The sequence below is a fragment of the Vicugna pacos genome, chromosome 14 (assembly GCF_048564905.1).
Source record: "Vicugna pacos chromosome 14, VicPac4, whole genome shotgun sequence".
NCBI classification, from domain to species: Eukaryota; Metazoa; Chordata; class Mammalia; order Artiodactyla; family Camelidae; genus Vicugna; species Vicugna pacos.
This window is the reverse complement of record NC_133000.1, coordinates 33,725,771-33,746,727: the sequence shown is the minus strand read 5'-3', so window position 1 is coordinate 33,746,727 and position 20,957 is coordinate 33,725,771.

The window sequence follows — 20,957 nt, the reverse complement described above, 5'->3', positions numbered from 1 at the left end:
CAACCCGTTCCCTTGGTGCTGGATGAACGAACGTCTCTCCACATGCTCAGTTCTGAGAGATAAGTGTGTGTGAAAGCCGTCCTTCACCTAGCTTGAAGGGAACACAAAGTTTCTTTTCAGTTGCCAACTCCACTCCATACATATATATGGGGAGGTACAAGCTCCAACTCGGTTTTACAGTGAAAACGGCAGGCACTTCAAACCGGCACTAGGAAACAGACTGAGAAACCAGAGTAAGTGTTTCTCCTGCAACCCGTTCCCTTGGTGCTGGATGAACGAACGTCTCTCCACATGCTCAGTTCTGAGAGATAAGTGTGTGTGAAAGCCGTCCTACACCTAGCTTGAAGGGAACACAAAGTTTCTTTTCAGTTGCCAACTCCACTCCATACATATATATGGGGAGGTACAAGCTCCAACTCGGTTTTACAGTGAAAACGGCAGGCACTTCAAACCGGCACTAGGAAACAGACTCAGAAACCAGAGTAAGTGTTTCTCCTGCAACCCGTTCCCTTGGTGCTGGATGAACGAACGTCTCTCCACATGCTCCGTTCTGAGAGATAAGTGTGTGTGAAAGCCGTCCTTCACCTAGCTTGAAGGGAACACAAAGTTTCTTTTCAGTTGCCAACTCCAATCCATACATATATATGGGGAGGTACAAGCTCCAACTCGGTTTTACACTGAAAACGGCAGGCACTTCAAACCGGCACTAGGAAACAGACTGAGAAACCAGAGTAAGTATTTATCCTGCAACCCGTTCCCTTGGTGCTGGATGAACGAACGTCTCTCCACATGCTCAGTTCTGAGAGATAAGTGTGTGTGAAAGCCGTCCTTCACCTAGCTTGAAGGGAACACAAAGTTTCTTTTCAGTTGCCAACTCCACTCCATACATATATATGGGGAGGTACAAGCTCCAACTCGGTTTTACAGTGAAAACGGCAGGCACTTCAAACCGGCACTAGGAAACAGACTGAGAAAGCAGAGTAAGTGTTTCTCCTGCAACCCGTTCCCTTGGTGCTGGATGAACGAACGTCTCTCCACATGCTCAGTTCTGAGAGATAAGTGTGTGTGAAAGCCGCCCTTCACCTAGCTTGAAGGGAACACAAAGTTTCTTTTCAGTTGCCAACTCCACTCCATACATATATATGGGGAGGTACAAGCTCCAACTCGGTTTTACAGTGAAAACGGCAGGCACTTCAAACCGGCACTAGGAAACAGACTGAGAAACCAGAGTAAGTGTTTCTCCTGCAACCCGTTCCCTTGGTGCTGGATGAACGAACGTCTCTCCACATGCTCAGTTCTGAGAGATAAGTGTGTGTGAAAGCCGTCCTTCACCTAGCTTGAAGGGAACACAAAGTTTCTTTTCAGTTGCCAACTCCACTCCATACATATATATGGGGAGGTACAAGCTCCAACTCGGTTTTACAGTGAAAACGGCAGGCACTTCAAACCGGCACTAGGAAACAGACTGAGAAACCAGAGTAAGTGTTTCTCCTGCAACCCGTTCCCTTGGTGCTGGATGAACGAACGTCTCTCCACATGCTCAGTTCTGAGAGATAAGTGTGTGTGAAAGCCGTCCTTCACCTAGCTTGAAGGGAACACAAAGTTTCTTTTCAGTTGCCAACTCCACTCCATACATATATATGGGTAGGTACAAGCTCCAACTCGGTTTTACAGTGAAAACGGCAGGCACTTCAAACCGGCACTAGGAAACAGACTGAGAAACCAGAGTAAGTGTTTCTCCTGCAACCCGTTCCCTTGGTGCTGGATGAACGAACGTCTCTCCACATGCTCAGTTCTGAGAGATAAGTGTGTGTGAAAGCCGTCCTTCACCTAGCTTGAAGGGAACACAAAGTTTCTTTTCAGTTGCCAACTCCACTCCATACATATATATGGGGAGGTACAAGCTCCAACTCGGTTTTACAGTGAAAACGGCAGGCACTTCAAACCGGCACTAGGAAACAGACTGAGAAACCAGAGTAAGTGTTTCTCCTGCAACCCGTTCCCTTGGTGCTGGATGAACGAACGTCTCTCCACATGCTCAGTTCTGAGAGATAAGTGTGTGTGAAAGCCGTCCTTCACCTAGCTTGAAGGGAACACAAAGTTTCTTTTCAGTTGCCAACTCCACTCCATACATATATATGGGGAGGTACAAGCTCCAACTCGGTTTTACAGTGAAAACGGCAGGCACTTCAAACCGGCACTAGGAAACAGACTGAGAAACCAGAGTAAGTGTTTCTCCTGCAACCCGTTCCCTTGGTGCTGGATGAACGAACGTCTCTCCACATGCTCAGTTCTGAGAGATAAGTGTGTGTGAAAGCCGTCCTTCACCTAGCTTGAAGGGAACACAAAGTTTCTTTTCAGTTGCCAACTCCACTCCATACATATATATGGGGAGGTACAAGCTCCAACTCGGTTTTACAGTGAAAACGGCAGGCACTTCAAACCGGCACTAGGAAACAGACTGAGAAACCAGAGTAAGTGTTTATCCTGCAACCCGTTCCCTTGGTGCTGGATGAACGAACGTCTCTCCACATGCTCAGTTCTGAGAGATAAGTGTGTGTGAAAGCCGTCCTTCACCTAGCTTGAAGGGAACACAAAGTTTCTTTTCAGTTGCCAACTCCACTCCATACATATATATGGGGAGGTACAAGCTCCAACTCGGTTTTACAGTGAAAACGGCAGGCACTTCAAACCGGCACTAGGAAACAGACTGAGAAAGCAGAGTAAGTGTTTCTCCTGCAACCCGTTCCCTTGGTGCTGGATGAACGAACGTCTCTCCACATGCTCAGTTCTGAGAGATAAGTGTGTGTGAAAGCCGCCCTTCACCTAGCTTGAAGGGAACACAAAGTTTCTTTTCAGTTGCCAACTCCACTCCATACATATATATGGGGAGGTACAAGCTCCAACTCGGTTTTACAGTGAAAACGGCAGGCACTTCAAACCGGCACTAGGAAACAGACTGAGAAACCAGAGTAAGTGTTTCTCCTGCAACCCGTTCCCTTGGTGCTGGATGAACGAACGTCTCTCCACATGCTCAGTTCTGAGAGATAAGTGTGTGTGAAAGCCGTCCTTCACCTAGCTTGAAGGGAACACAAAGTTTCTTTTCAGTTGCCAACTCCACTCCATACATATATATGGGGAGGTACAAGCTCCAACTCGGTTTTACAGTGAAAACGGCAGGCACTTCAAACCGGCACTAGGAAACAGACTGAGAAACCAGAGTAAGTGTTTCTCCTGCAACCCGTTCCCTTGGTGCTGGATGAACGAACGTCTCTCCACATGCTCAGTTCTGAGAGATAAGTGTGTGTGAAAGCCGTCCTTCACCTAGCTTGAAGGGAACACAAAGTTTCTTTTCAGTTGCCAACTCCACTCCATACATATATATGGGTAGGTACAAGCTCCAACTCGGTTTTACAGTGAAAACGGCAGGCACTTCAAACCGGCACTAGGAAACAGACTGAGAAACCAGAGTAAGTGTTTCTCCTGCAACCCGTTCCCTTGGTGCTGGATGAACGAACGTCTCTCCACATGCTCAGTTCTGAGAGATAAGTGTGTGTGAAAGCCGTCCTTCACCTAGCTTGAAGGGAACACAAAGTTTCTTTTCAGTTGCCAACTCCAATCCATACATATATATGGGGAGGTACAAGCTCCAACTCGGTTTTACAGTGAAAACGGCAGGCACTTCAAACCGGCACTAGGAAACAGACTCAGAAACCAGAGTAAGTGTTTCTCCTGCAACGCGTTCTGTTGGTGCTGGATGAACGAACGTCTCTCCACATGCTCAGTTCTGAGAGATAATTGTGTGTGAAAGCCGTCCTTCACCTAGCTTGAAGGGAACACAAAGTTTCTCTTCAGTTGCCAACTCCACTCCATACATATATATGGGGAGGTACAAGCTCCAACTCGGTTTTACAGTGAAAACGGCAGGCACTTCAAACCGGCACTAGGAAACAGACTGAGAAACCAGAGTAAGTGTTTCTCCTGCAACCCGTTCCCTTGGTGCTGGATGAACGAACGTCTCTCCACATGCTCAGTTCTGAGAGATAAGTGTGTGTGAAAGCCGCCCTTCACCTAGCTTGAAGGGAACACAAAGTTTCTTTTCAGTTGCCAACTCCACTCCATACATATATATGGGGAGGTACAAGCTCCAACTCGGTTTTACAGTGAAAACGGCAGGCACTTCAAACCGGCACTAGGAAACAGACTGAGAAACCAGAGTAAGTGTTTCTCCTGCAACCCGTTCCCTTGGTGCTGGATGAACGAACGTCTCTCCACATGCTCAGTTCTGAGAGATAAGTGTGTGTGAAAGCCGTCCTTCACCTAGCTTGAAGGGAACACAAAGTTTCTTTTCAGTTGCCAACTCCACTCCATACATATATATGGGGAGGTACAAGCTCCAACTCGGTTTTACAGTGAAAACGGCAGGCACTTCAAACCGGCACTAGGAAACAGACTCAGAAACCAGAGTAAGTGTTTCTCCTGCAACGCGTTCTCTTGGTGCTGGATGAACGAACGTCTCTCCACATGCTCAGTTCTGAGAGATAATTGTGTGTGAAAGCCGTCCTTCACCTAGCTTGAAGGGAACACAAAGTTTCTTTTCAGTTGCCAACTCCACTCCATACATATATATGGGGAGGTACAAGCTCCAACTCGGTTTTACAGTGAAAACGGCAGGCACTTCAAACCGGCACTAGGAAACAGACTGAGAAACCAGAGTAAGTGTTTCTACTGCAACCCGTTCCTTTGGTGCTGGATAAACGAACGTCTCTCCACATGCTCAGTTCTGAGAGATAAGTGTGTGTGAAAGCCGTCCTTCACCTAGCTTGAAGGGAACACAAAGTTTCTTTTCAGTTGCCAACTCCACTCCATACATATATATGGGGAGGTACAAGCTCCAACTCGGTTTTACAGTGAAAACGGCAGGCACTTCAAACCGGCACTAGGAAACAGACTGAGAAACCAGAGTAAGTGTTTCTCCTGCAACCCGTTCCCTTGGTGCTGGATGAACGAACGTCTCTCCACATGCTCAGTTCTGAGAGATAAGTGTGTGTGAAAGCCGTCCTTCACCTAGCTTGAAGGGAACACAAAGTTTCTTTTCAGTTGCCAACTCCACTCCATACATATATATGGGGAGGTACAAGCTCCAACTCGGTTTTACAGTGAAAACGGCAGGCACTTCAAACCGGCACTAGGAAACAGACTGAGAAACCAGAGTAAGTGTTTCTCCTGCAACCCGTTCCCTTGGTGCTGGATGAACGAACGTCTCTCCACATGCTCAGTTCTGAGAGATAAGTGTGTGTGAAAGCCGTCCTTCACCTAGCTTGAAGGGAACACAAAGTTTCTTTTCAGTTGCCAACTCCACTCCATACATATATATGGGGAGGTACAAGCTCCAACTCGGTTTTACAGTGAAAACGGCAGGCACTTCAAACCGGCACTAGGAAACAGACTGAGAAAGCAGAGTAAGTGTTTCTCCTGCAACCCGTTCCCTTGGTGCTGGATGAACGAACGTCTCTCCACATGCTCAGTTCTGAGAGATAAGTGTGTGTGAAAGCCGCCCTTCACCTAGCTTGAAGGGAACACAAAGTTTCTTTTCAGTTGCCAACTCCACTCCATACATATATATGGGGAGGTACAAGCTCCAACTCGGTTTTACAGTGAAAACGGCAGGCACTTCAAACCGGCACTAGGAAACAGACTGAGAAACCAGAGTAAGTGTTTCTCCTGCAACCCGTTCCCTTGGTGCTGGATGAACGAACGTCTCTCCACATGCTCAGTTCTGAGAGATAAGTGTGTGTGAAAGCCGTCCTTCACCTAGCTTGAAGGGAACACAAAGTTTCTTTTCAGTTGCCAACTCCACTCCATACATATATATGGGGAGGTACAAGCTCCAACTCGGTTTTACAGTGAAAACGGCAGGCACTTCAAACCGGCACTAGGAAACAGACTGAGAAACCAGAGTAAGTGTTTCTCCTGCAACCCGTTCCCTTGGTGCTGGATGAACGAACGTCTCTCCACATGCTCAGTTCTGAGAGATAAGTGTGTGTGAAAGCCGTCCTTCACCTAGCTTGAAGGGAACACAAAGTTTCTTTTCAGTTGCCAACTCCACTCCATACATATATATGGGTAGGTACAAGCTCCAACTCGGTTTTACAGTGAAAACGGCAGGCACTTCAAACCGGCACTAGGAAACAGACTGAGAAACCAGAGTAAGTGTTTCTCCTGCAACCCGTTCCCTTGGTGCTGGATGAACGAACGTCTCTCCACATGCTCAGTTCTGAGAGATAAGTGTGTGTGAAAGCCGTCCTTCACCTAGCTTGAAGGGAACACAAAGTTTCTTTTCAGTTGCCAACTCCAATCCATACATATATATGGGGAGGTACAAGCTCCAACTCGGTTTTACAGTGAAAACGGCAGGCACTTCAAACCGGCACTAGGAAACAGACTCAGAAACCAGAGTATGTGTTTCTCCTGCAACGCGTTCTGTTGGTGCTGGATGAACGAACGTCTCTCCACATGCTCAGTTCTGAGAGATAATTGTGTGTGAAAGCCGTCCTTCACCTAGCTTGAAGGGAACACAAAGTTTCTCTTCAGTTGCCAACTCCACTCCATACATATATATGGGGAGGTACAAGCTCCAACTCGGTTTTACAGTGAAAACGGCAGGCACTTCAAACCGGCACTAGGAAACAGACTCAGAAACCAGAGTAAGTGTTTCTCCTGCAACCCGTTCCCTTGGTGCTGGATGAACGAACGTCTCTCCACATGCTCAGTTCTGAGAGATAAGTGTGTGTGAAAGCCGCCCTTCACCTAGCTTGAAGGGAACACAAAGTTTCTTTTCAGTTGCCAACTCCACTCCATACATATATATGGGGAGGTACAAGCTCCAACTCGGTTTTACAGTGAAAACGGCAGGCACTTCAAACCGGCACTAGGAAACAGACTGAGAAACCAGAGTAAGTGTTTCTCCTGCAACCCGTTCCCTTGGTGCTGGATGAACGAACGTCTCTCCACATGCTCACTTCTGAGAGATAAGTGTGTGTGAAAGCCGTCCTTCACCTAGCTTGAAGGGAACACAAAGTTTCTTTTCAGTTGCCAACTCCACTCCATACATATATATGGGGAGGTACAAGCTCCAACTCGGTTTTACAGTGAAAACGGCAGGCACTTCAAACCGGCACTAGGAAACAGACTCAGAAACCAGAGTAAGTGTTTCTCCTGCAACGCGTTCTCTTGGTGCTGGATGAACGAACGTCTCTCCACATGCTCAGTTCTGAGAGATAATTGTGTGTGAAAGCCGTCCTTCACCTAGCTTGAAGGGAACACAAAGTTTCTTTTCAGTTGCCAACTCCACTCCATACATATATATGGGGAGGTACAAGCTCCAACTCGGTTTTACAGTGAAAACGGCAGGCACTTCAAACCGGCACTAGGAAACAGACTGAGAAACCAGAGTAAGTGTTTCTACTGCAACCCGTTCCTTTGGTGCTGGATAAACGAACGTCTCTCCACATGCTCAGTTCTGAGAGATAAGTGTGTGTGAAAGCCGTCCTTCACCTAGCTTGAAGGGAACACAAAGTTTCTTTTCAGTTGCCAACTCCACTCCATACATATATATGGGGAGGTACAAGCTCCAACTCGGTTTTACAGTGAAAACGGCAGGCACTTCAAACCGGCACTAGGAAACAGACTGAGAAACCAGAGTAAGTGTTTCTCCTGCAACCCGTTCCCTTGGTGCTGGATGAACGAACGTCTCTCCACATGCTCAGTTCTGAGAGATAAGTGTGTGTGAAAGCCGTCCTTCACCTAGCTTGAAGGGAACACAAAGTTTCTTTTCAGTTGCCAACTCCACTCCATACATATATATGGGGAGGTACAAGCTCCAACTCGGTTTTACAGTGAAAACGGCAGGCACTTCAAACCGGCACTAGGAAACAGACTGAGAAACCAGAGTAAGTGTTTCTCCTGCAACCCGTTCCCTTGGTGCTGGATGAACGAACGTCTCTCCACATGCTCAGTTCTGAGAAATAAGTGTGTGTGAAAGCCGTCCTTCACTTAGCTTGAAGGGAAGACAAAGTTTCTTTTCAGTTGCCAACTCCACTCCATACATATATATGGGGAGGTACAAGCTCCAACTCGGTTTTACAGTGAAAACGGCAGGCACTTCAAACCGGCACTAGGAAACAGACTGAGAAACCAGAGTAAGTGTTTCTCCTGCAACCCGTTCCCTTGGTGCTGGATGAACGAACGTCTCTCCACATGCTCAGTTCTGAGAGATAAGTGTGTGTGAAAGCCGTCCTTCACCTAGCTTGAAGGGAACACAAAGTTTCTTTTCAGTTGCCAACTCCACTCCATACATATATATGGGGAGGTACAAGCTCCAACTCGGTTTTACAGTGAAAACGGCAGGCACTTCAAACCGACACTAGGAAACAGACTGAGAAACCAGAGTAAGTGTTTCTCCTACAACCCGTTCCCTTGGTGCTGGATGTACGAACGTCTCTCCACATGCTCAGTTCTGAGAGATAAGTGTGTGTGAAAGCCGTCCTTCACCTAGCTTGAAGGGAACACAAAGTTTCTTTTCAGTTGCCAACTCCAATCCATACATATATATGGGGAGGTACAAGCTCCAACTCGGTTTTACAGTGAAAACGGCAGGCACTTCAAACCGGCACTAGGAAACAGACTCAGAAACCAGCGTATGTGTTTCTCCTGCAACGCGTTCTCTTGGTGCTGGATGAACGAACGTCTCTCCACATGCTCAGTTCTGAGAGATAATTGTGTGTGAAAGCCGTCCTTCACCTAGCTTGAAGGGAACACAAAGTTTCTCTTCAGTTGCCAACTCCACTCCATACATATATATGGGGAGGTACAAGCTCCAACTCGGTTTTACAGTGAAAACGGCAGGCACTTCAAACCGGCACTAGGAAACAGACTCAGAAACCAGAGTAAGTGTTTCTCCTGCAACCCGTTCCCTTGGTGCTGGATGAACGAACGTCTCTCCACATGCTCAGTTCTGAGAGATAAGTGTGTGTGAAAGCCGCCCTTCACCTAGCTTGAAGGGAACACAAAGTTTCTTTTCAGTTGCCAACTCCACTCCATACATATATATGGGGAGGTACAAGCTCCAACTCGGTTTTACAGTGAAAACGGCAGGCACTTCAAACCGGCACTAGGAAACAGACTGAGAAACCAGAGTAAGTGTTTCTCCTGCAACCCGTTCCCTTGGTGCTGGATGAACGAACGTCTCTCCACATGCTCAGTTCTGAGAGATAAGTGTGTGTGAAAGCCGTCCTTCACCTAGCTTGAAGGGAACACAAAGTTTCTTTTCAGTTGCCAACTCCACTCCATACATATATATGGGGAGGTACAAGCTCCAACTCGGTTTTACAGTGAAAACGGCAGGCACTTCAAACCGGCACTAGGAAACAGACTGAGAAACCAGAATAAGTGTTTCTCCTGCAACCCGTTCCCTTGGTGCTGGATGAACGAACGTCTCTCCACATGCTCCGTTCTGAGAGATAAGTGTGTGTGAAAGCCGTCCTTCACCTAGCTTGAAGGGAACACAAAGTTTCTTTTCAGTTGCCAACTCCACTCCATACATATATATGGGTAGGTACAAGCTCCAACACGGTTTTACAGTGAAAACGGCAGGCACTTCAAACCGGCACTAGGAAACAGACTGAGAAACCAGAGTAAGTGTTTCTCCTGCAACCCGTTCCCTTGGTGCTGGATGAACGAACGTCTCTCCACATGCTCAGTTCTGAGAGATAAGTGTGTGTGAAAGCCGTCCTTCACCTAGCTTGAAGGGAACACAAAGTTTCTTTTCAGTTGCCAACTCCAATCAATACATATATATGGGGAGGTACAAGCTCCAACTCGGTTTTACAGTGAAAACGGCAGGCACTTCAAACCGGCACTAGGAAACAGACTCAGAAACCAGAGTATGTGTTTCTCCTGCAACGCGTTCTCTTGGTGCTGGATGAACGAACGTCTCTCCACATGCTCAGTTCTGAGAGATAAGTGTGTGTGAAAGCCGCCCTTCTCCTAGCTTGAAGGGAACACAAAGTTTCTTTTCAGTTGCCAACTCCACTCCATACATATATATGGGGAGGTACAAGCTCCAACTCGGTTTTACAGTGAAAACGGCAGGCACTTCAAACCGGCACTAGGAAACAGACTGAGAAACCAGAGTAAGTGTTTCTCCTGCAACCCGTTCCCTTGGTGCTGGATGAACGAACGTCTCTCCACATGCTCAGTTCTGAGAGATAAGTGTGTGTGAAAGCCGTCCTTCACCTAGCTTGAAGGGAACACAAAGTTTCTTTTCAGTTGCCAACTCCACTCCATACATATATATGGGGAGGTACAAGCTCCAACTCGGTTTTACAGTGAAAACGGCAGGCACTTCAAACCGGCACTAGGAAACAGACTGAGAAACCAGAGTAAGTGTTTCTCCTGCAACCCGTTCCCTTGGTGCTGGATGAACGAACGTCTCTCCACATGCTCAGTTCTGAGAGATAAGTGTGTGTGAAAGCCGTCCTTCACCTAGCTTGAAGGGAACACAAAGTTTCTTTTCAGTTGCCAACTCCACTCCATACATATATATGGGGAGGTACAAGCTCCAACTCGGTTTTACAGTGAAAACGGCAGGCACTTCAAACCGGCACTAGGAAACAGACTGAGAAACCAGAGTAAGTGTTTCTCCTGCAACCCGTTCCCTTGGTGCTGGATGAACGAACGTCTCTCCACATGCTCAGTTCTGAAGATAAGTGTGTGTGAAAGCCGTCCTTCACCTAGCTTGAAGGGAACACAAAGTTTCTTTTCAGTTGCCAACTCCACTCCATACATATATATGGGGAGGTACAAGCTCCAACTCGGTTTTACAGTGAAAACGGCAGGCACTTCAAACCGGCACTAGGAAACAGACTGAGAAACCAGAGTAAGTGTTTCTCCTGCAACCCGTTCCCTTGGTGCTGGATGAACGAACGTCTCTCCACATGCTCAGTTCTGAGAGATAAGTGTGTGTGAAAGCCGTCCTTCACCTAGCTTGAAGGGAACACAAAGTTTCTTTTCAGTTGCCAACTCCACTCCATACATATATATGGGGAGGTACAAGCTCCAACTCGGTTTTACAGTGAAAACGGCAGGCACTTCAAACCGGCACTAGGAAACAGACTGAGAAACCAGAGTAAGTGTTTCTCCTGCAACCCGTTCCCTTGGTGCTGGATGAACGAACGTCTCTCCACATGCTCAGTTCTGAGAGATATGTGTGTGTGAAAGCCGTCCTTCACCTAGGTTGAAGGGAACACAAAGTTTCTTTTCAGTTGCCAACTCCACTCCATACATATATATGGGGAGGTACAAGCTCCAACTCGGTTTTACAGTGAAAACGACAGGCACTTCAAACCGGCACTAGGAAACAGACTGAGAAACCAGAGTAAGTGTTTCTCCTGCAACCCGTTCCCTTGTTGCTGGATGAACGAACGTCTCTCCACATGCTCAGTTCTGAGAGATAAGTGTGTGTGAAAGCCGTCCTTCACCTAGCTTGAAGGGAACACAAAGTTTCTTTTCAGTTGCCAACTCCACTCCATACATATATATGGGGAGGTACAAGCTCCAACTCGGTTTTACAGTGAAAACGGCAGGCACTTCAAACCGGCACTAGGAAACAGACTGAGAAACCAGAGTAAGTGTTTCTCCTGCAACCGTTCCCTTGGTGCTGGATGAACGAACGTCTCTCCACATGCTCAGTTCTGAGAGATAAGTGTGTGTGAAAGCCTTCCTTCACCTAGCTTGAAGGGAACACAAAGTTTCTTTTCAGTTGCCAACTCCACTCCATACATATATATGGGGAGGTACAAGCTCCAACTAGGTTTTACAGTGAAAACGGCAGGCACTTCAAACCGGCACTAGGAAACAGACTGAGAAACCAGAGTAAGTGTTTCTCCTGCAACCCGTTCCCTTGGTGCTGGATGAACGAACGTCTCTCCACATGCTCAGTTCTGAGAGATAAGTGTGTGTGAAAGCCGTCCTTCATCTAGCTTGAAGGGAACACAAAGTTTCTTTTCAGTTGCCAACTCCACTCCATACATATATATGGGGAGGTACAAGCTCCAACTCGGTTTTACAGTGAAAACAGCAGGCACTTCAAACCGGCACTAGGAAACAGACTCAGAAAACAGAGTAAGTGTTTCTCCTGCAACGAGTTCTCTTGGTGCTGGATGAACGAACGTCTCTCCACATGCTCAGTTCTGAGAGATAATTGTGTGTGAAAGCCGTCCTTCACCTAGCTTGAAGGGAACACAAAGTTTCTTTTCAGTTGCCAACTCCACTCCATACATATATATGGGGAGGTACAAGCTCCAACTCGGTTTTACAGTGAAAACGGCAGGCACTTCAAACCGGCACTAGGAAACAGACTGAGAAACCAGAGTAAGTGTTTCTCCTGCAACCCGTTCCCTTGGTGCTGGATGAACGAACGTCTCTCCACATGCTCAGTTCTGAGAGATAAGTGTGTGTGAAAGCCGTCCTTCACCTAGCTTGAAGGGAAGACAAAGTTTCTTTTCAGTTGCCAACTCCACTCCATACATATATATGGGGAGGTACAAGCTCCAACTCGGTTTTACAGTGAAAACGGCAGGCACTTCAAACCGGCCCTAGGAAACAGACTGAGAAAGCAGAGTAAGTGTTTCTCCTGCAACCCGTTCCCTTGGTGCTGGATGAACGAACGTCTCTCCACATGCTCAGTTCTGAGAGATAAGTGTGTGTGAAAGCCGTCCTTCACATAGCTTGAAGGGAACACAAAGTTTCTTTTCAGTTGCCAACTCCACTCCATACATATATATGGGGAGGTACAAGCTCCAACTCGGTTTTACAGTGAAAACGGCAGGCACTTCAAACCGGCACTAGGAAACAGACTGAGAAACCAGAGTAAGTGTTTCTCCTGCAACCCGTTCCCTTGGTGCTGGATGAACGAACGTCTCTCCACATGCTCAGTTCTGAGAGATAAGTGTGTGTGAAAGCCGTCCTTCACCTAGCTTGAAGGGAACACAAAGTTTCTTTTCAGTTGCCAACTCCACTCCATACATATATATGGGGAGGTACAAGCTCCAACTCGGTTTTACAGTGAAAACGGCAGGCACTTCAAACCGGCACTAGGAAACAGACTGAGAAACCAGAGTAAGTGTTTCTCCTGCAACCCGTTCCCTTGGTGCTGGATGAACGAACGTCTCTCCACATGCTCAGTTCTGAGAGATAAGTGTGTGTGAAAGCCGTCCTTCACCTAGCTTGAAGGGAACACAAAGTTTCTTTTCAGTTGCCAACTCCACTCCATACATATATATGGGGAGGTACAAGCTCCAACTCGGTTTTACAGTGAAAACGGCAGGCACTTCAAACCGGCACTAGGAAACAGACTGAGAAACCAGAGTAAGTGTTTCTCCTGCAACCCGTTCCCTTGGTGCTGGATGAACGAACGTCTCTCCACATGCTCAGTTCTGAGAGATAAGTGTGTGTGAAAGCCGTCCTTCACCTAGCTTGAAGGGAACACAAAGTTTCTTTTCAGTTGCCAACTCCACTCCATACATATATATGGGGAGGTACAAGCTCCAACTCGGTTTTACAGTGAAAACGGCAGGCACTTCTAACCGGCACTAGGAAAGAGACTCAGAAACCAGAGTAAGTGTTTCTCCTGCAACCCGTTCCCTTGGTGCTGGATGAACGAACGTCTCTCCACATGCTCAGTTCTGAGAGATAAGTGTGTGTGAAAGCCGTCCTTCACCTAGCTTGAAGGGAACACAAAGTTTCTTTTCAGTTGCCAACTCCACTCCATACATATATATGGGGAGGTACAAGCTCCAACTCGGTTTTACAGTGAAAACGGCAGGCACTTCAAACCGGCACTAGGAAACAGACTGAGAAACCAGAGTAAGTGTTTCTCCTGCAACCCGTTCCCTTGGTGCTGGATGAACGAACGTCTCTCCACATGCTCAGTTCTGAGAGATAAGTGTGTGTGAAAGCCGTCCTTCACCTAGCTTGAAGGGAACACAAAGTTTCTTTTCAGTTGCCAACTCCACTCCATACATATATATGGGAGGTACAAGCTCCAACTCGGTTTTACAGTGAAAACGGCAGGCACTTCAAACCGGCACTAGGAAACAGAATGAGAAACCAGAGTAAGTGTTTCTCCTGCAACCCGTTCCCTTGGTGCTGGATGAACGAACGTCTCTCCACATGCTCAGTTCTGAGAGATAAGTGTGTGTGAAAGCCGTCCTTCACCTAGCTTGAAGGGAACACAAAGTTTCTTTTCAGTTGCCAACTCCACTCCATACATATATATGGGGAGGTACAAGCTCCAAATCGGTTTTACAGTGAAAACGGCAGGCACTTCAAACCGGCACTAGGAAACAGACTGAGAAACCAGAGTAAGTGTTTCTCCTGCAAACCTTTCCCTTGGTGCTGGATGAACGAACGTTTCTCCACATGCTCAGTTCTGAGAGATAAGTGTGTGTGAAAGCCGTCCTTCACCTAGTTTGAAGGGAACACAAAGTTTCTTTTCAGTTGCCAACTCCACTCCATACATATATATGGGGAGGTACAAGCTCCAACTCGGTTTTACAGTGAAAACGGCAGGCACTTCAAACCGGCACTAGGAAACAGACTGAGAAACCAGAGTAAGTGTTTCTCCTGCAACCCGTTCCCTTGGTGCTGGATGAACGAACGTCTCTCCACATGCTCAGTTCTGAGAGATAAGTGTGTGTGAAAGCCGTCCTTCACCTAGCTTGAAGGGAACACAAAGTTTCTTTTCAGTTGCCAACTCCACTCCATACATATATATGGGGAGGTACAAGCTCCAACTCGGTTTTACAGTGAAAACGGCAGGCACTTCAAACCGGCACTAGGAAACAGACTCAGAAACCAGAGTAAGTGTTTCTCCTGCAACCCGTTCCCTTGGTGCTGGATGAACGAACGTCTCTCCACATGCTCCGTTCTGAGAGATAAGTGTGTGTGAAAGCCGTCCTTCACCTAGCTTGAAGGGAACACAAAGTTTCTTTTCAGTTGCCAACTCCAATCCATACATATATATGGGGAGGTACAAGCTCCAACTCGGTTTTACACTGAAAACGGCAGGCACTTCAAACCGGCACTAGGAAACAGACTGAGAAACCAGAGAAAGTGTTTCTCCTGCAACCCGTTCCCTTGGTGCTGGATGAACGAACGTCTCTCCACATGCTCAGTTCTGAGAGATAAGTGTGTGTGAAAGCCGTCCTTCACCTAGCTTGAAGGGAACACAAAGTTTCTTTTCAGTTGCCAACTCCACTCCATACATATATATGGGGAGGTACAAGCTCCAACTCGGTTTTACACTGAAAACGGCAGGCACTTCAAACCGGCACTAGGAAACAGACTGAGAAACCAGAGTAAGTGTTTCTCCTGCAACCCGTTCCCTTGGTGCTGGATGAACGAACGTCTCTCCACATGCTCAGTTCTGAGAGATAAGTGTGTGTGAAAGCCGTCCTTCACCTAGCTTGAAGGGAACACAAAGTTTCTTTTCAGTTGCCAACTCCACTCCATACATATATATGGGGAGGTACAAGCTCCAACTCGGTTTTACAGTGAAAACGGCAGGCACTTCAAACCGGCACTAGGAAACAGACTCAGAAACCAGAGTAAGTGTTTCTCCTGCAACGCGTTCTCTTGGTGCTGGATGAACGAACGTCTCTCCACATGCTCAGTTTTGAGAGATAATTGTGTGTGAAAGCCGTCCTTCACCTAGCTTGAAGGGAACACAAAGTTTCTTTTCAGTTGCCAACTCCACTCCATACATATATATGGGGAGGTACAAGCTCCAACTCGGTTTTACAGTGAAAACGGCAGGCACTTCAAACCGGCACTAGGAAACAGACTGAGAAACCAGAGTAAGTGTTTCTACTGCAACCCGTTCCCTTGGTGCTGGATAAACGAACGTCTCTCCACATGCTTAGTTCTGAGAGATAAGTGTGTGTGAAAGCCGTCCTTCACCTAGCTTGAAGGGAACACAAAGTTTCTTTTCAGTTGCCAACTCCACTCCATACATATATATGGGGAGGTACAAGCTCCAACTCGGTTTTACAGTGAAAACGGCAGGCACTTCAAACCGGCACTAGGAAACAGACTGAGAAAGCAGAGTAAGGGTTTCTCCTGCAACCCGTTCCCTTGGTGCTGGATGAACGAACGTCTCTCCACATGCTCAGTTCTGAGAGATAAGTGTGTGTGAAAGCCGTCCTTCACCTAGCTTGAAGGGAACACAAAGTTTCTTTTCAGTTGCCAACTCCACTCCATACATATATATGGGGAGGTACAAGCTCCAACTCGGTTTTACAGTGAAAACGGCAGGCACTTCAAACCGGCACTAGGAAACAGACTGAGAAACCAGAGTAAGTGTTTCTCCTGCAACCCGTTCCCTTGGTGCTGGATGAACGAACGTCTCTCCACATGCTCAGTTCTGAGAAATAAGTGTGTGTGAAAGCCGACCTTCACTTAGCTTGAAGGGAAGACAAAGTTTCTTTTCAGTTGCCAACTCCACTCCATACATATATATGGGGAGGTACAAGCTCCAACTCGGTTTTACAGTGAAAACGGCAGGCACTTCAAACCGGCACTAGGAAACAGACTGAGAAACCAGAGTAAGTGTTTCTCCTGCAACCCGTTCCCTTGGTGCTGGATGAACGAACGTCTCTCCACATGCTCAGTTCTGAGAGATAAGTGTGTGTGAAAGCCGTCCTTCACCTAGCTTGAAGGGAACACAAAGTTTCTTTTCAGTTGCCAACTCCACTCCATACATATATATGGGGAGGTACAAGCTCCAACTCGGTTTTACAGTGAAAACGGCAGGCACTTCAAACCGGCACTAGGAAACAGACTGAGAAACCAGAGTAAGTGTTTCTCCTGCAACCCGTTCCCTTGGTGCTGGATGAACGAACGTCTCTCCACATGCTCAGTTCTGAGAGATAAGTGTGTGTGAAAGCCGTCCTTCACCTAGCTTGAAGGGAACACAAAGTTTCTTTTCAGTTGCCAACTCCACTCCATACATATATATGGGGAGGTACAAGCTCCAACTCGGTTTTACAGTGAAAACGGCAGGCACTTCAAACCGGCACTAGGAAACAGACTGAGAAACCAGAGTAAGTGTTTCTCCTGCAACCCGTTCCCTTGGTGCTGGATGAACGAACGTCTCTCCACATGCTCAGTTCTGAGAGATAAGTGTGTGTGAAAGCCGTCCTTCACCTAGCTTGAAGGGAACACAAAGTTTCTTTTCAGTTGCCAACTCCACTCCATACATATATATGGGGAGGTACAAGCTCCAACTCGGTTTTACAGTGAAAACGGCAGGCACTTCAAACCGGCACTAGGAAACAGACTGAGAAAGCAGAGTAAGTGTTTCTCCTGCAACCCGTTCCCTTGGTGCTGGATGAACGAACGTCTCTCCACATGCTCAGTTCTGAGAGATAAGTGTGTGTGAAAGCCGTCCTTCACCTAGCTTGAAGGGAACACAAAGTTTCTTTTCAGTTGCCAACTCCACTCCATACATATATATGGGGAGGTACAAGCTCCAACTCGGTTTTACAGTGAAAACGGCAGGCACTTCAAACCGGCACTAGGAAACAGACTGAGAAACCAGAGTAAGTGTTTCTCCTGCAACCCGTTCCCTTGGTGCTGGATGAACGAACGTCTCTCCACATGCTCAGTTCTGAGAGATAAGTGTGTGTGAAAGCCGTCCTTCACCTAGCTTGAAGGGAACACAAAGTTTCTTTTCAGTTGCCAACTCCACTCCATACATATATATAGGGATGTACAAGCTCCAACTCGGTTTTACAGTGAAAACGGCAGGCACTTCAAACCGGCACTAGGAAACAGACTCAGAAACCAGAGTAAGTGTTTCTCCTGCAACCCGTTCCCTTGGTGCTGGATGAACGAACGTCTCTCCACATGCTCAGTTCTGAGAGATAAGTGTGTGTGAAAGCCGTCCTTCACCTAGCTTGAAGGGAACACAAAGTTTCTTTTCAGTTGCCAACTCCACTCCATACATATATATGGGGAGGTACAAGCTCCAACTCGGTTTTACAGTGAAAACGGCAGGCACTTCAAACCGGCACTAGGAAACAGACTGAGAAACCAGAGTAAGTGTTTCTACTTCAAACCGTTCCCTTGGTGCTGGATGAACGAACGTCTCTCCACATGCTCAGTTCTGAGAGATAAGTGTGTGTGAAAGCCGTCCTTCACCTAGCTTGAAGGGAACACAAAGTTTCTTTTCAGTTGCCAACTCCACTCCATACATATATATGGGGAGGTACAAGCTCCAACTCGGTTTTACAGTGAAAACGGCAGGCACTTCAAACCGGCACTAGGAAACAGACTGAGAAACCAGAGTAAGTGTTTCTCCTGCAACCCGTTCCCTTGGTGCTGGATGAACGAACGTCTCTCCACATGCTCAGTTCTGAGAGATAAGTGTGTGTGAAAGCCGTCCTTCACCTAGCTTGAAGGGAACACAAAGTTTCTTTTCAGTTGCCAACTCCACTCCATACATATATATGGGGAGGTACAAGCTCCAACTCGGTTTTACAGTGAAAACGGCAGGCACTTCAAACCGGCACTAGGAAACAGACTGAGAAACCAGAGTAAGTGTTTCTCCTGCAACCCGTTCCCTTGGTGCTGGATGAACGAACGTCTCTCCACATGCTCAGTTCTGAGAGATAAGTGTGTGTGAAAGCCGTCCTTCACCTAGCTTGAAGGGAACACAAAGTTTCTTTTCAGTTGCCAACTCCACTCCATACATATATATGGGGAGGTACAAGCTCCAACTCGGTTTTACAGTGAAAACGGCAGGCACTTCAAACCGGCACTAGGAAACAGACTGAGAAACCAGAGTAAGTGTTTCTCCTGCAACCCGTTCCCTTGGTGCTGGATGAACGAACGTCTCTCCACATGCTCAGTTCTGAGAGATAAGTGTGTGTGAAAGCCGTCCTTCACCTAGCTTGAAGGGAACACAAAGTTTCTTTTCAGTTGCCAACTCCACTCCATACATATATATGGGGAGGTACAAGCTCCAACTCGGTTTTACAGTGAAAACGGCAGGCACTTCAAACCGGCACTAGGAAACAGACTGAGAAAGCAGAGTAAGTGTTTCTCCTGCAACCCGTTCCCTTGGTGCTGGATGAACGAACGTCTCTCCACATGCTCAGTTCTGAGAGATAAGTGTGTGTGAAAGCCGTCCTTCACCTAGCTTGAAGGGAACACAAAGTTTCTTTTCAGTTGCCAACTCCACTCCATACATATATATGGGGAGGTACAAGCTCCAACTCGGTTTTACAGTGAAAACGGCAGGCACTTCAAACCGGCACTAGGAAACAGACTGAGAAAGCAGAGTAAGTGTTTCTCCTGCAACCCGTTCCCTTGGTGCTGGATGAACGAACGTCTCTCCACATGCTCAGTTCTGAGAGATAAGTGTGTGTGAAAGCCGTCCTTCACCTAGCTTGAAGGGAACACAAAGTTTCTTTTCAGTTGCCAACTCCACTCCATACATATATATAGGGATGTACAAGCTCCAACTCGGTTTTACAGTGAAAACGGCAGGCACTTCAAACCGGCACTAGGAAACAGACTCAGAAACCAGAGTAAGTGTTTCTCCTGCAACCCGTTCCCTTGGTGCTGGATGAACGAACGTCTCTCCACATGCTCAGTTCTGAGAGATAAGTGTGTGTGAAAGCCGTCCTTCACCTAGCTTGAAGGGAACACAAAGTTTCTTTTCAGTTGCCAACTCCACTCCATACATATATATGGGGAGGTACAAGCTCCAACTCGGTTTTACAGTGAAAACGGCAGGCACTTCAAACCGGCACTAGGAAACAGACTGAGAAACCAGAGTAAGTGTTTCTACTTCAAACCGTTCCCTTGGTGCTGGATGAACGAACGTCTCTCCACATGCTCAGTTCTGAGAGATAAGTGTGTGTGAAAGCCGTCCTTCACCTAGCTTGAAGGGAACACAAAGTTTCTTTTCAGTTGCCAACTCCACTCCATACATATATATGGGGAGGTACAAGCTCCAACTCGGTTTTACAGTGAAAACGGCAGGCACTTCAAACCGGCACTAGGAAACAGACTGAGAAACCAGAGTAAGTGTTTCTCCTGCAACCCGTTCCCTTGGTGCTGGATGAACGAACGTCTCTCCACATGCTCAGTTCTGAGAGATAAGTGTGTGTGAAAGCCGTCCTTCACCTAGCTTGAAGGGAACACAAAGTTTCTTTTCAGTTGCCAACTCCACTCCATACATATATATGGGGAGGTACAAGCTCCAACTCGGTTTTACAGTGAAAACGGCAGGCACTTCAAACCGGCACTAGGAAACAGACTGAGAAACCAGAGTAAGTGTTTCTCCTGCAAACCTTTCCCTTGGTGCTGGATGAACGAACGTTTCTCCACATGCTCAGTTCTGAGAGATAAGTGTGTGTGAAAGCCGTCCTTCACCTAGCTTGAAGGGAACACAAAGTTTCTTTTCAGTTGCCAACTCCACTCCATACATATATATGGGGAGGTACAAGCTCCAACTCGGTTTTACAGTGAAAACGGCAGGCACTTCAAACCGGCACTAGGAAACAGACTGAGAAACCAGAGTAAGTGTTTCTCCTGCAACCCGTTCCCTTGGTGCTGGATGAACGAACGTCTCTCCACATGCTCAGTTCTGAGAGATAAGTGTGTGTGAAAGCCGTCCTTCACCTAGCTTGAAGGGAACACAAAGTTTCTTTTCAGTTGCCAACTCCACTCCATACATATATATGGGGAGGTACAAGCTCCAACTCGGTTTTACAGTGAAAACGGCAGGCACTTCAAACCGGCACTAGGAAACAGACTCAGAAACCAGAGTAAGTGTTTCTCCTGCAACCCGTTCCCTTGGTGCTGGATGAACGAACGTCTCTCCACAT